This window comes from Eulemur rufifrons, chromosome 6 (assembly GCF_041146395.1).
Source record: "Eulemur rufifrons isolate Redbay chromosome 6, OSU_ERuf_1, whole genome shotgun sequence".
Classification (NCBI taxonomy): Eukaryota; Metazoa; Chordata; class Mammalia; order Primates; family Lemuridae; genus Eulemur; species Eulemur rufifrons.
The window spans coordinates 80870344-80885787 of NC_090988.1; positions in this window are offsets into that span (position 1 = coordinate 80870344).

A 15444-nucleotide genomic window follows, 5' to 3' on the forward strand; every position below is an offset into this window, starting at 1 on the left:
TTTGTCTGCTTACACCTTCTTCAAAATGATTTCTTTTTTAATGTTTAGTAAAGTCTTTGTCCCTCTTCCACAAATGGCCTGGAGACGCAAGGTGAGTGGGGACTGACTAAAGTCATGATTTTTTTTTTTCAGTTGTGGTAAAACATATACAACATAAAATTTGCCATTTTAATCATTTTAAGTGCACAACTCAGTGTCATTAAGTATACTCACAATGTTGTACAACCATACCACTATTTCCAAAACTTTTTCATCATCCCTCCCCCTGAAAAAACTATGTAACCATTAAGCAGTAACTCCCCGTTCCTCCCTTCCTCTAGCCTCTGGTAACCTCTGATCTACTTTCTGTCTCTATAAAATTCTAGATACTTCATATAAGTAGAATCATACAATAGTAGCCCTTTTGTGTCTGGCTTCTTTCATGTACGCAGCCACGGTCACGGAGGCAGCATGATAGAGTGAAGCAATATTGTGTGGGAACTGGCCGAACTGCATTTGTGTCTGATTTCCACCATTGAGTAGCCCTGGAATCTTCAGACAAATTGATGAACTCCTCATTTCCCTCATCTGGAAAAGCAATAGAAGGACTACATAGTCTCTAGAGTCCCTTTCAAGTCTAGAAAAATGCTGTGTTTTTATGTACAGTGACTACACAAACAAATTCCAGCCCTTAACTTCCAGTTTCTTTTCCCTACCTGCAGATTCAGTAACTTTTTAGGCACCTCCTAAAAAGTCCCAGGCACTGTGGATGCAGTGGTGAGCAAGATAGGTAAGAATCTGCCTCCATGGAGCTTAGAGTCTACTAGGGGAAGATGGAAAATTGTCCAGCAGAAATGAAGTGTGATAAATGCTATCTATGGTAGGGGAAAGTGCTATGGGACCATGTTGCAGGACTTTGGATGCTCATCTGGAGAATCAAGGAAGGCTTACAAGTTAGCCTTGTGTTTATATCTGAATTTTAGGGAAGGTTTGACGAAAAGAAGGATACAAAGAGGGAAATTTTCATAGTGGTTCCCTGAATAACCTAAGGATGTTCTGCTGACCACAGGGAGTTATGATCTCTATAGCTTGTCTTGGAGGGTTGAAGGAGCCCCATGGAGGTCATTTAAACATTTCCAGCCAGGATGCTATCTGCTTTCTGCAATAGGACACACACTGAAGTATTAATCATCTTGAGGTTGGGTGCATGGGGGCAAGTATGGTAGGAATTATTAATATCATGGGGAAATTAGTTTTGTTAATAATATTAATGCCTGCTTTTTGCTGAATACATACTAACAAACAAGACTTCACGATAGGCATTTAGAAGAGTTGTTATGAGGATTAGTAATGATAGCTATAGACCACATATTTCTTTTACAGGTAGACAGTAAGGCTCAAAGGGTTTAAGTAAACTGCCCACATGGTGAGATGTGGGGCTGTGGCTTAAAGATAGATCTGTCTAGTGTAAAGAGTGGGATATACTTTGCCCTCTTGTCTTTCTCATCTTTCTTCTCTTTTTTTATGTTAGTCTTTTCTAAATGGTTTTTTAAAAGTTATTCTCTTTGTCTTTGGCATCCTGTAATTTCATTATAATGCATTTATATATGGCTGGGGTTTTTTTGCCTGGTAGGAACATGCTATATTTCTTTCTAAGAATTCCCTTTTTTTTCAGTCTAGAAAAATTCCCAGTCATTATCTCTTAAATTATTTTCTCTTTCTATTCTCCCCTTCAAGAAATATTATTATTAGGCATATGTTAGGTCAACAGTCCCCAACATTTCTGGCACCAGGGACTGGTTTCATGGTAGGCAATTTTTGCACGGACCAGGGGGAAGAGTGGTTTCAGGATAATTCAAGCGCATTACATTTATTGTGCAGTCAAATCTCTCTGCTAATGATAAGCTGTATTTGCAGCTGCTCCCCTGTGCTAGCATCACTGCCTCAGCTCTACCTCAGATCACCGGGCATTAGATTCTCATAAGGAATGTGCAACCTAGATCCCTTGCATGCAGTTTGCAGTAGGGTTCACGCTCCTAGGAGAATCTAATGCCGCAGCTTATCTGACAGGAGGTGGAGCTCAGGCAGTGATGAGAGCAATGGGGAGTGGCTGTAAATACAGATGAAGCTTCGCTTGCTTGCCTGCCTGCCACTCACCTTCTGCTGTGTGGCCCAGTTCCTAATAGGCCACAGGCTCGGATAGTCCGTGGCCCAGGGGTTGGGGACTGCAGCATTAGGTCATCTTTGTATCCTCCATGGCCCAACCTCTCTCATATATTTTCCATCTCTGTTCCTTTCTGTGCTGCCCTCTGTCTTCTAATTGACTAGCTCTCTCTCTAATAGTGTCTAAGTTGCTGCTTAATCCATCCCTGAAACTTTATTTTGTTTTGTTTGTCCGTCTGTTTAAATTCAATGACTATAATTTTTTAATTTCCAAAAGTCCTATTTGGTTCTTTTTCAAGATTTCCTGGCCATTTTTTAATATTGTCATCTTTTTTTTTTTTCTCTTGTTTTAAAGAATTTCCTTAATGTATTAAATTATTTAAAAGTGTATGTCTGATTACTCCAGTATCTAAAGTTCTTGGGTGTTCTAATCCTGTTGTTCGTGTGTCTCCTGACTTTAGCATATAAAGGGCTGCCACATAAAATACAGGACACCCAGTCAACCTTAAATTTCAGATATGTAATGTACAATTTTTTAGTATACACATGTTGCATGTAATATTTGAGAAATGCTTACATTAAAAATTATTTGTTATTTATCTGAAATCTAAACTGAATCTTAACTGAGTGTTTTGTTTTTGTTTTCCTAAATCTAGCAACCTGACATGGAGGCTTTGATATTTTGTAACTTGGGATTCTAAATTCTTGTTCAGGCAGAATTTTATCTGTGAGACTCTTGTTTTATTTGGGTTGAACATATGTCCTTCTGAAGATGTTTTTGTTTCCTTGTGTCAGGCATCCCAGGGTTAAAGCTAGAATTGGCTCACTTTTATATTAATCACTTTAAATCATAAATTTAAATAACAAACATATGATGACAGGAGAAATATTCCCAGAGACTTTTTTTTTTTTTCAACCTGAGTTCAAGCTAAGACAAGCAATCTCCTCTCACATCTCCCTTTGCTGGAAGGATAAAATTTTCCATTGAGGGTCCTGGCTTTATAGAGGGTCTTTGAAAGATTCAACTTTCCCTCCCACTGGGGCACATTAAACCCAATTTGATTACAAAGATCAGGCACATACACACAAAAATCAGGACAGCCCAGTTCCAGTTCACACCTATCACTCTGCTTTTAGTTCTCTCTTTGTTTTGGGTCCCTAGGGATTTTCCTTACATTTTTATGAGCTCAGCTATGAATTTAAAAAGATGTTTGTTATATTTTATAAAACATTTATAGATGTTTTACAGAGGGAAGGTTTTTAGGTCATGTCATTTGCCTTATTGCTAGAAACGAAGTCCACCTGAGCTCCTTCTAAACCCTGCTATCAAAGTCTACTTGCAGTAAGCTAGCCCTTACTTGAGGATTAGATGCCAGATTTGGTTATTCAGAGAGATTTCCCCACAGTGGAGACATTTGCTTTAATAGGATTTGACCTGAAATAATCCATGAAACAAGTGACCCGGGAGTCAATAACAAATTTTGTTCTGTTTGCCACTAGCAAGCTTGAGATACGAACCAGGAAAATGATTAAAAGGGAAGGCAAAAGGAAAAGATTGGGAGCATGAGGAAAGGGGAGGGACTGTTAAAAAGGATCACATGTGGTAGACAGGCAAGGGAGCAGCCTTTGCCTCTGATACATACAGCCCTCAGATTGACCTTCCATCAACATCAGAGCCAGCAAAATGATGCCACCTTGCAGGGGAAAGAGCTAGTGCCTCTGCAGGTTACGTTTGGGATTAAAGAAAGGTCAAGTAACTCCAGGGAAAATTACTTTTCATTTGCAGTCAGTGTCCTGCCTCTGCCACGACTCCCAACCACGCAAAGTCCAGCCACTGCCACTTGATCTTTGGCTGCTTGACACTGAAGACCACATTCTGCCAACCTTTCAAAGAAAACAAAGCCTCTGCCATCAAACATGGCTCCCAACCTTGCACTTCCAGTGGCAGCACATTCAATTTCATCATTTAGTGAGCCTATCTCTAGTGACCTATTAGCAAAATCAAAAATGCTAATGAAAGACGAGGTTAAGCATCTTTGACTTCTCAAGGCATTGAGCCAATAAAAGATGTCCAAAGAACATTGCTGCGAGGCTCCCTTCTCCTCCACCTGTTTATAGTTGGGACCCATCCAAAAATCTCCCTGTAATATAAGATCGTGACCCAACTCCACATAAAGTGTCTGTCTTTCCTGATACTATGATCCTGGATGCATGACTCATGCCATAAAAATTATTGTAATGACTCTGGACTTAGCAATTCAGAAGTTGGTGCTCCATGTGAAATCCCTCTTGGGTTATTTTCAAGTGATTAGTCATGGCCTAGGTATGTGCTGCATGTATCAGTATAGTTATGTTGGTTATTAGACTATGGAAATACTTCCAGCTGAGTTGATAAATGTCTACTCCTCTGAGTGTATCCCTCCCACTTTCCCAGCCACCTCAGCCCCCCTACCTTCTCCTGATCCTGCAATTAACAGGTTAACATCTGGCATAGCAGGAAGTTTCTTGAACCAGTACCCCAACACTAAGACCAATAGTAAGTTCCGATTGCCCCTGATACAATTTGAATAGCATCCCCTGGGTATAAGGTGTAATGGTTCAAATACATGGAACAGTGGAGTTGTCATCCGAAGCCCTATCTTTGGTTCCCTTGCTTGATTCAAAACCTTCATCTATTTGGCAAACAGACACTGAGCATCTATCTATTCATGGCATTAATGTTTCCTGGCTGCTAACTTTGGGTCAGACACTGTGTTAGGCGGTGGGAACAGGTCAGTTAACTAGAGAGATATGGTTTCTGATCTTCTGGAGTGTAGAGTCTGGTAGAGGAGACAGACATTAAGCAAATCATTACTGTAATAAATGGGATGACAGGAAAATACATGGCCCTATGAGAGTGTTAATAGGGGACAACCTCACATTGGAGGTTGAAGGATGTGGCATTTAAACAGAGACCAGAGCAATGAGCAGAAGTCAGCCAGCGTAGAGGGGAAAAGAGGGAGTGGAGAGCATTTCAATCAGAAGGAATTGCATGTTTGAGAGCCTGAGAAAAGGAGCCTGCTGTTCGGAAATGAAAGGCCTGTGTGACTGAAGAGCGAAGCCCCAGAAGGGGAATCACACGGTTTGAGGTTGCAGAGGTAAGCAGGTACCTACTAAGTGCCAGGCACAGAGGTCAAGAGATGGAGATACCATGGCCCTTGCCCCTTAGGGAGGCACTGTAGCATAGTAAGAAAGGGCTGAATTGTGGTGGGAGACTCTCTGGGTTCAAACCCTGGCTCCTCCATTTTCTGGCTCTAAGACGTTGGGCAAGTTACTCATGCTCTCTGACCCTCAGTTTCCTCATCTGAAAATAGAGATGATAATAATAAGACCTACCTTTTTAGGAGTTAACACATGTGAAGCATTATGACAATGCCTAGCACATAGTAAAGACTCAGTAAATAATAGGAATTGACCACCAGGACACAAGAGAGAAGTGGAAGCACAGACAGACTAAGTGGCTTCTTTTCTGCCCATTTCCACCCAGTTCAAAGGGGGGTCACATAGTAAAATATTCTGTGTTTAATAATCCCATTTAAAGGCACCAACGTTGTCCATGCTATTGTCACTTCAATAGTTCACAAGATTATATGATGACCCACCTTCCCATGACTTGTTCTATCAAAAGCAGGTTCCATGTCTTTGGGGGCTGCTACTGATTCTTTCCTGAACCAATTTCTTAGCAGATTCCTCAAAAGAAAAGCCATGGAAACCTGCTGTTAAAGGGAGGTCATCCAGATAGTGCTAAGGAAGCAAGGCCCATCATCTACAGAGTTGTTATAAACAACAACAAAAGAAAGAACGAAAGAGGATAAAACCACCTTTCCAAAATCGATCACATTGCGGAACAGGAGGAAAGAGGAAATTTAAACTAGAAAAGGCACACCAGAGCCCAGCAGTATTTCTGACAGGTTTACAAAAGACTTTCCCGAGTGCTTCGCTGGTACCTGTAGAAATGTACAGGGACCTGGGAGGAAACAAATCACCCTATGATGCCATCCCAAGATTATAGATCCTTGGGGAATCTGTGGAGTTGTCATCAAAGCCATCACACATTAATCACCCTGGGCAGGAACAGGAGAAATTGGAGGTGAAAAGGGCCGATTAAGTTCTTAAGTCTTTCCCCGGAGAATGCCACATGGAGATCACGCTGTGTAGTGCACGCACATGAACACAATAAACTTTGGGATTTTTCAAGCTAAAGGCAAGGAGCTCTTCCCTAGAGGTCATTGTTTTCTGCAGTTCGATGAGCCTTGGGTTTTTTTGTTTTTTTTTTTTTTTTTTTTTTTCATAGATCTATGCTGCCCTCCCATTCTGTGAATGACCATGAACATCCCTTTGCAGAAAGCAACAACAAAACATTTCCCACCCACCAGGGGGACTAAAAAGGTAAACATTTGTCATTGTTGTGGCCACCCAGCAACCATTTCTTCAAGAATATCTTGTTTGCTATCCAGTGATGGTTAATTTTGTTGAGTCCTAAATCTAGTTGCCCCAATACAGCCAGTGAGTGGGCATGTGGTCTAAACTCACAATTGGATTCTCCCTGTTAAGACTTTGCTTCTTAACTGTTTATTCCAGCTGGTCAGACAGTTAGGGGATTCCTGCTGCCGGAAGTTTCTGCAGCTGCCTGGGACTGTCTGTTCCAAACCACTTACTTCAGACTTCCTTTCAAGCCTTCATTTTCTGCCATTAAATTCCCATTTTTGCTTATGTTTGCCAGAGAATGTTTCTGTTGCTTACAATTAAAAATCCCTGACTAAAGAAAGTGTTCAAAAAGTAGGATGAGTAGAAATGATGTCTGGAAAGGTTGTCCCATGACAACAGATAATTTCACCTAATGAAATTAGGTGAAATTTTATTTCACTTTTTATTTTCTGCATGTACAGGGGTGAGAACTATATGCTCAGGAGAGGAAAAGTGTCTCCTTCTCCCCATCTTCTTGATTGGGCAGTAGCTTTTGACCTGCCCAACACCCCTTTTTTCACCTGGCCCTGGAGCCATGGAAAGGCGGGCTTAGTGGCACAGTGCAGTTCTCTTGCACTTAGCAGTCTGTTGGTGAATGCTTAACAATTGGTTCTGGGTAGGGAGAGGGGATGGGGTTGATTTTAAATGTTTGCCAATTTCCATAGTGTAAACATTCCCATTGTGGCCAATTTCAAGCTACCAATGTGATGTCACTGAATGCAAAGTTGGAAAGAGAGGCATACAATCAGCTCTCTTGAGCCAGGCCACTACCCCTACCCCTCTGATTATGGCAGTTGCACAGGAAAGTTTCTGGGTAATAATAATGGCTAACATTTATTTAACACTTTATCTCATGCCACATACCATTCTAGGTACTCTAATGATGTGTTACTCAATTTAATCATGACCTCTTTGGTAGATACAATTCTTGTCCCCATTTTACAGATCAGTAAGCTGAGGTACAAAGAAAATAAGAAATTGTTCAAAATGATAAGGCTTAGAAGTTGAGGTGCCATGATTTTGATCCCTGGTAATTGATTCCAAGGGCGTCTTAAGCACAACACTGTGCTGATAGACAGAATCAAAGTATTAAAGGCATCTGCCTTCCAGAATGTGGGAAGTAGCATCAGACTCAACCATCCTGGCAGAAATGACGGTGACAACATCCCTAGGTACACTCAACATGGATGTTTTCCATTTGAATCTAAATTTTATTTTCTGCATGTACATTCTGATTATTTATACCCCAACTACTATCAAAAGGGTGGAAGATAGCTTGAAATAGTAATATCTCACAATTACTGAGTACCTACTATGTATCATTTACATTTCATCTCCACAACAATTCTTTAGAGATGGGAATTGTTCTGCCTATTTTGCAAATAAGGAAACTAAGGCTTATTAAAAGTTAATCTCCCAAAGCCCATATAGCTAATAAGTAACCAAAATGAGGTAAATTGTATTTTTGATCTTCGTCATTTCATTGATAGAGAAACAGGCACAGGGAGATTAAGAAACCTGCCCACACGGTGTAGTAAATTAATGCTGATGCAAACCCCAGTCCATCTCCTGCCAAAGCTCATGATTTTCATACCATGCTTCCTCTAAGCAGGCCCCGTGATAACACAGCCAGAAGTGATTTTCCTAGAAAGCCCTGTCTGGGCCACTCAGGAAGATGACTCTGCCAAGTGACAATTGAAGGGGCGACAACTGCGATTCCACAGCTCAGAGGGCTCTCTCCTAACCTCTTGCCATCTGCTCAAGATCCACAAAGTCAATACTCTCTTTTAAGATTGGCAACAGGTTAAAAGCAACATCAGAAGAAAAGTGAGTATGTTTTCTGAATAGTGGTTACCTCTGATCTTCTGTGTCTTCCCTATGGGCACTGGGCTGGGTGCATCACCAGAGTGCAGGATTCTCCTCCTGTGTGATGCTGAGCAGCTTTTGCCAGATACGTACATGGCCCAACCTGACTGCCTTGACAGGTGTGATATGAATGAGGTGCTTCCGTTATTGGTGATAATGAGACTGTTCAGTGTCTGTCAGTTATAGAACAATTGATGTCATCACGTGAATGGCAGCTTCTCAGCTAACTTAATGCTCAGAGGCAGGGCTGCTGAAACACTGAATGCTTTGAGGAAGTCATTGATGCTGGTTCTGAAAGGGTTAACACACCCCCAATGTGCCTGCCTTAGCTCTTCCAGCAGAGAGAGGAGGAGGTGGGCTGGGGGTGGGATAAGTGTCACATTCAGACACATATCTGTAGCAAAAACAGTGGAGAAATAGTTTTAAACCATATCGCTCCCTGTTCTGGCTTGCATACTAATATCTTCAGGATTACGTTCCCCTGCTCTGGCAATCTGTCACTTGTAACTGGAGGAAAGGCAGGCATCAGAGAGCCTGGATAATTTAGTGGTGTAGTCTCGTTTTTGTGGAGCTGCCTTGTAGGTCCTTGACCTAATTGGGGGACTGATGGTGGGGCAGTCCTGCAGGAACACCCGAGAATCTCCCAGGGTACCTCTCAATACCCCTTCTACTCCAGATAATATACACAAAAGACACCCAGCCTCAAAAATTTATTTATTTGCTACATGATCAGCAATTGCATTTCTGTGTAAATACTCCAAGAGAAAAGGAAAATGGGGAATTAAATAGATATTTGCACACCAATGCTCATAGCAACATTATTCACAGTAGCCAAAGGGTAGAAACAACCCAAATGTCCACTAGCAGATGAATGAATAAACCAAATGTGGTATACACATACAACCTTAAAATCATTCAGTCTTAAAAAGGAATGAATTTTTTTAAAGATATATAAGTAAAATTTATTTTATCCTTTAGAAGGACAGAGAGAATGAGAAAGAAGGAGAGAGAGAAGGAGCAGGGAAGAAAGCAGAAGGAATGAATTTCTGGCACATGCTACAACATGGGAGAACACTGAAGAGCTTACGCTAAGGGAAATAAGCCAGACACAAAAAGACAAATATTGTGGGATTGCACTTAAATAAGGTACCTAGAGTAGTCAAACTCATAGAGACAGAAAATAGGAGGGTAGTTGCCAGGGGATGGAGGAAGGGAGAATGGGGAGTTATTGTTTAATGGGTATAGAATTTCAGAAGAGAATTAAAAAAATTAAAAAATGGTAAAAAATTTCTGGAGATGGATATTGGTGATGGTTGCACAACATGTGAATGTACTTAAATGCCATGGAACGCTACACTTAAAAATGGTTAAAATGGTAAATTTTGTGTTATGTATATCTACTACAATTTTTAAAAAAGATACCTAGCACGGTGCATGTAGTCAGAGTACTTACAAAACCCAAGCCAAATGAAAAAAAGCCTGTGTAGTCATTGCCATAATCTGTAAAGTATCCTATAAATATTAGCTAAATGTTCATACTTGCCTTACTTGACTTACTCTTCAGGAAGGTATCATCAGCTGCTTTGACAGAGGAGGAAATTGAAGTTCAGAGAGGTAAAGTAAGTTGGCAAGGTTCCAGAGCAGTGACAGAGGGAAAATTTAAACCTTGATCTGCCTGTCATCAAATGCAGTGCGATTTATATACCCCAAAATGCCTGAAAAAGTACCCCTTTTCCAGGGTGTTCATATGCCAGACAGTAAGATGAAGCCCAATTGACCTGTTCTCTGAAACATGGGAGATCCAAGCTCAGAAATACTTTAGAATGCATCAATAGAAGTCGACTTATAATTCATAGAACTAAAATATATAGTCTTCTCTGATAGTAGCTAAATTGAGAGAGACCTGGAGAATTTCCCTAATAAAGATGCAACTATCTATCGTGTGTGGCTTTGATTGGTTTTATAAGAAATAGAATCACAGGATTCAAAGTATTCCATTGTAATCAAGAGACCCATGCTTCCACTGCCTTGGTAATAACCACAAATGACTGGTTATCTTTCTAAACCTAGTTGGAATACCTTACTTATCCTTGGCCAGGTCTCTCTCTTGGTTTGAAAAAAGTAATTGCATCATTCTCATTATGTTTTTTCTTATAGGTTTGAAGATCTTGGCAACGTGTGCTTTTTCCATGTATTGATGCCACCCTCATCAATGTATATTAGCATGTACATCGTAGTCTAGGCCAGGTTTAGTCTGGTTTGGCATAGTGGTTAAGATCATGGGCTCTAGGGTGTTACTGCCTAGGCACAAATCCTAGCTTTACCCCTTACTGATTCTATGACCTTGGGCAAGTTACTTCACTTTTCAGTGCCTCAGTTTCTTTGTCTATGATATGGGGACATAATAGCACATACTTCATTGGGTTGTTGAGAGATTTAACTGCACTAATAAACAAAACTGCCCAGCACAGTATCTGGCTTAAAATAAACATACAATGTATACTAACCATTGTTAATTTCTTTGAATACATTGATGCATCTCATTTCGAAAATTCCAGTGATACAGAAAAGGTCTAAGATTGCTCATCTTCAGAAATGCAACTACTACTATTTCAGGAGAGGAAGAGGCAGGGACTGGGAGGTGAGGAAAGGTGGCTTTGAACCAAGTATAAGCATCACACATTCTCCTCTGGTACCAATTACTGTGATAAATTGAAGGTGACAAGTTATTTTATGACATAAATGCAAATCAGCATTCACTTCACTGTTATTTTCCAATGCCCTGGCACTTTAATGGCCCCCATAAGTTTGCTTCACTTGCAGCAAGTATCGGTATGTTCACAGTCAGCCAGAGAATTTATTTTTAGGTGGGGAGTGCAATGAACTGAGCCCACCGGCTGACTTAGAAAAATGATCACATTCCCATCCGCGAATTATTCACAAAGCTAGTTAGCATTTGAGCCTTTGTTGGTGAAATAACACAATAAATAGAGATGTGTCAAAAGGGCTCATTTCCACCTGCCAGACTTGACTCTCTTAATATTAGGCATTCATACATTTGTGGGTGCCTGTGTGTTTGTGTGTGTTTATTACAAAAACAAAAACCTACCCCAAAATGTAACATTCCCTGCAAGTGACAAGGAGTTGAGACCTCCTCCTCAACCAAATGTTGTGGAGAGAAGAGCATGGCTTCCTGTCTCCTGAGCCAGTAAAGCAGCCTATACCTGAAATTCCAATGCCAGCAACTTCAACAAGAAAGGAGACACAAAAGAGGACAGAACTTACTATTTGTTTGCTTTTCACCACTGAACTTGATTTCTTGTTCTGCCAGTTCTACTGGTCTGTCATCCTTTTTTTTTTTATGTTGATTGGGGGTGGGGCAGTTGTGGAGAGAAAACAAAAAGTATTAAAAAAAAGCAAACAAAACCAAAGAGATAGGCAGCAATTGTCACTGTAAACAAGCTGTACCACCCCACCTGCCGCTCTTATACCATTAACAGACAGTGGAAGCTATTAAATACAATGCCTAATGAATTTAAAATACAACTTCTGAGAGACAACCCTTAATTGTTAAAAGCTTTTTATTAAGGCATAAAGATAATCACAGAATTAAGTCATTAAGAGTCATAATAAGGAAATTGGTGCACAAAATGAAACATGATCCCCAATGTCACCCTTCGTCTGCTGAGGAGTTTGAGGCCACACTCATTCATTTATTTATTAACCAAATATTTAGTAAGCGCCTGCCACCCTACTCCTGCCAGTGAGCCACTGAAAGAAAGGTCTTACATTCTAAAGACATGGGGCTTTTTTTTTTTTTTTTTTATTTATTTATTTTTTTTTATTCATGATAAATTATTAAGTGAACAGTGCAAGTTAAAAACAATAGTTTCATATTTTTCCCCACCCCCCCTTCCCCGAGTCAGCACCTTCAAAACATGGGGCTTTTTAAAAAATTTTCTGCTTCATCCCTAGAATTCTGTTGGCATGTGTGAGTGTGTGTGTGTGTGTGTGTGTGTATGGTTTGCATTCTGAGATGCAATCAGCATGCAAGGGCAGGGAAGGCCAAGGGAAACGTGTAGTGGGAAACATTTTTATGCACACCACAGAATGAGGAGACTTTCTATCAATGCCTTTCCTTAAGTGCATTGTATTAAGCATTCCGTCTGACAAGTTGCCACTTGGAGAAACGATCTTACCCCCTCCCCCACCCTCCAACTTGAAATCTGACATTGCTTTACATCGAATGTTTAATTTCCCATTGTTTGAAATAAAATGGTATGTAAAACATGCGTTGCCATGGATGCAAAATCCGAGGCTCCCGAAGCTGGTAACTTTGGATCAGCCCAGGTAACCAGGTGCTGAATAAGGCAAAGGAAGAACTGACCCTCCCAAAAGATGCTTCCAGTGGAAAGTTCTTCCATTGCAACCATGCAGTGGAATATCTGCCAGCAACAAACTCTTTCTCTTTCTTCTGCCTGCAGACAATGTGCCTGCTCCATTCTTTCCTCATCTGCTGTTAAGAAAGTCAGTTTCTTCTTCATGGATTGTTTCCAGGGTTCAAGTCCTTGTCTCAAAGCTACCCTGAAAATGCCCCTGAGCAGCACTGTTGTGATCCCTGAGGGAGGAAAGCAAGGAAGCTTCTTTCCTATACAACACTTAAGGTTGGGCAGTACCTATTACAGGCAAACACACAATTAGCCTCCTAGGTATATACCCAACAGAAATGTGTCCTTATCTTCACAGAAGACACATACTATACTGTTCATAACAGCTGTATTCGAAGTAGCCTAAACTGGACCTTGAGAAACCCTTTGTTTGGGGCTGCAGGGCCAGATGGTGGGGATTAGGGAGACGGGGCTGCTTCTCTGACTGTTACCCCTCCAGCTACCCTCCTCAACTCCAGCTTTGTAAAACTATCTCCCTGTATTATAAGCCTTCAATCTTGGATGACATCAAGTGACCTTTGCTTTCCTGACTGAGGCCTGACAAAGTAGAGTAATACAAAGATACACACACGTACAAACACACACAGCATTCTGCTACTCTGGGGAAGAATGTCTAATGACTTTTAATAGTGCTAAGAGGCTGCTGCTAACCCCTGGGCCTCACCTGAGCAGCAGGCTCCACACAGGCTGTAAGACCTCCATATCCCACCTCTGGCTCTGTCTCTGACTTCACCCAGCACCAATCATCCCTCGCTGTCTGAGATTCAGCCGAAGCAGTCCATCTGTGCTTCCTAGCCTGTGACATACCTCATTCTACCCTGACTTTGTGGCTTCACTAGCCCTTCCCCTAACCTGGGACCCTCGTGTTCCGTGGTGCCTTCCCCGTCAATCACTAACACACATCCTGAAGGCATTAACTAACCAGTCACTTCCTCGGGGAGCCATTTTCTGATCCCGCAGAACACATACTCCCATCGAATCCTATGCTGCTCCTTTCTTACTTATTATTTTCAGTGCCCACCTCCAAGCAGACTGTAAACTCTGTGAGGGCAGAAACCAGGCCCAAAGAGCTGTATCTCCAGCACCTGGCATTCTCCCTGGGACATGAAGGCATTATGTTGAATATCTGTCGAATGACTGGCATCCAAAGCCCCGTCTTCATGGATAAATAATGTATTTCCCTCAGAACAGATGGGACCCAGTTTTATAGCTGGTGGAACTGACAGAAGAGCGAAAGGGAGAATTATCATTTATTGGGCCCTTTCTTTACACTGTGCATTGTGCCAAGCACTTGCCTACATTATCATCAGTTAATCCTTGCAAGAACACTAAGAGGTAAATGCTATTAATATCTCTCTTTTACAAATGAAGAAACTGAGGCTCAGAGAGGTTCAGAAACTTGGCCAAGGTCATACAGTTGCCCCAAGTCTCAATTCCTCATCCTATATTTCATCAGTAATTTTTCATGATGTCATATGTCCCTCACACAGCTGGCAAAAATATCTCAGAAATAGCAACAGTTAATTTCCATAATAATTACGTGAGGTTGTTTTGAATGTGTCCTGATATTCTATTTTGTCACTTTAGCAATGACAGGCTTGCATTTCTACATCGCTTAGCTATGGTGGCTTAGTGTTGACCTCTGACCTCCCCGACTATTTGAAATTGCTTCATTTTTCTCCCTTCAAAGGGAGCCAGCACTGTTTCAGTTAGGAGGCCCCACAACAATTTCCTTCCAAATCCCTCTTTTCTCTGGCTGGATTGAGGTAACTGTTTCTCTGAGAGGCTTCCCTCCCCCACCCTTAACTAGCAGCCAGGGTGCATGACCTGCTGGCAAAAGCAGGTGGGTGTTTAGCAGTATAGCATCATGGCCAAGTGCGTGCACTCTGGACTCAAAATATCAATTCAAATCCCGGTTCCGGCTCCACCACTTATTGTATAAATTTAAGTTATTTTCTCTGCCTCAGTTTCCTCATCTGTAAAATGCAAATGATAATAGTGTCTATTCATGGGATTGTTCAGGAGATTAAATGATATGATAAATGGACCATGCTTACAGTAGTACCTGGCCCATCATAAATGCTTGACAAATATGAGTTTATCACTGTCAATGCTGCAAGAGAACTTGAGACAGAACATAGCAAGCTTTATCCTGTGTCAGAACTGCAACCCCAGACCTCCTTTTTTGTTTTTTGTTTTTCTTCTCCAAATGGACTGGAAGCTAAGTACCCGTCGGCTGTTTGGCAGTGAATTCAAGAAAGCTTAGCTCCCAGGGGGAAGAAGAATATACTCCAGTGGGGTGAGCCACTGGTATGAGTCCTTTCTTTGTCCAGGAGTTTTCTTCCCCCAACAGCACTACCCTCTTGTCTCATCTCTCACCAGTGCTCCTGTGGCAGAAAAATTCATTCCCCTTTCTAACTGAATCACAGCTTTAATAAAGCTATTGTATTTGACCACAGGCTTAGAAAACGGTAATATAACA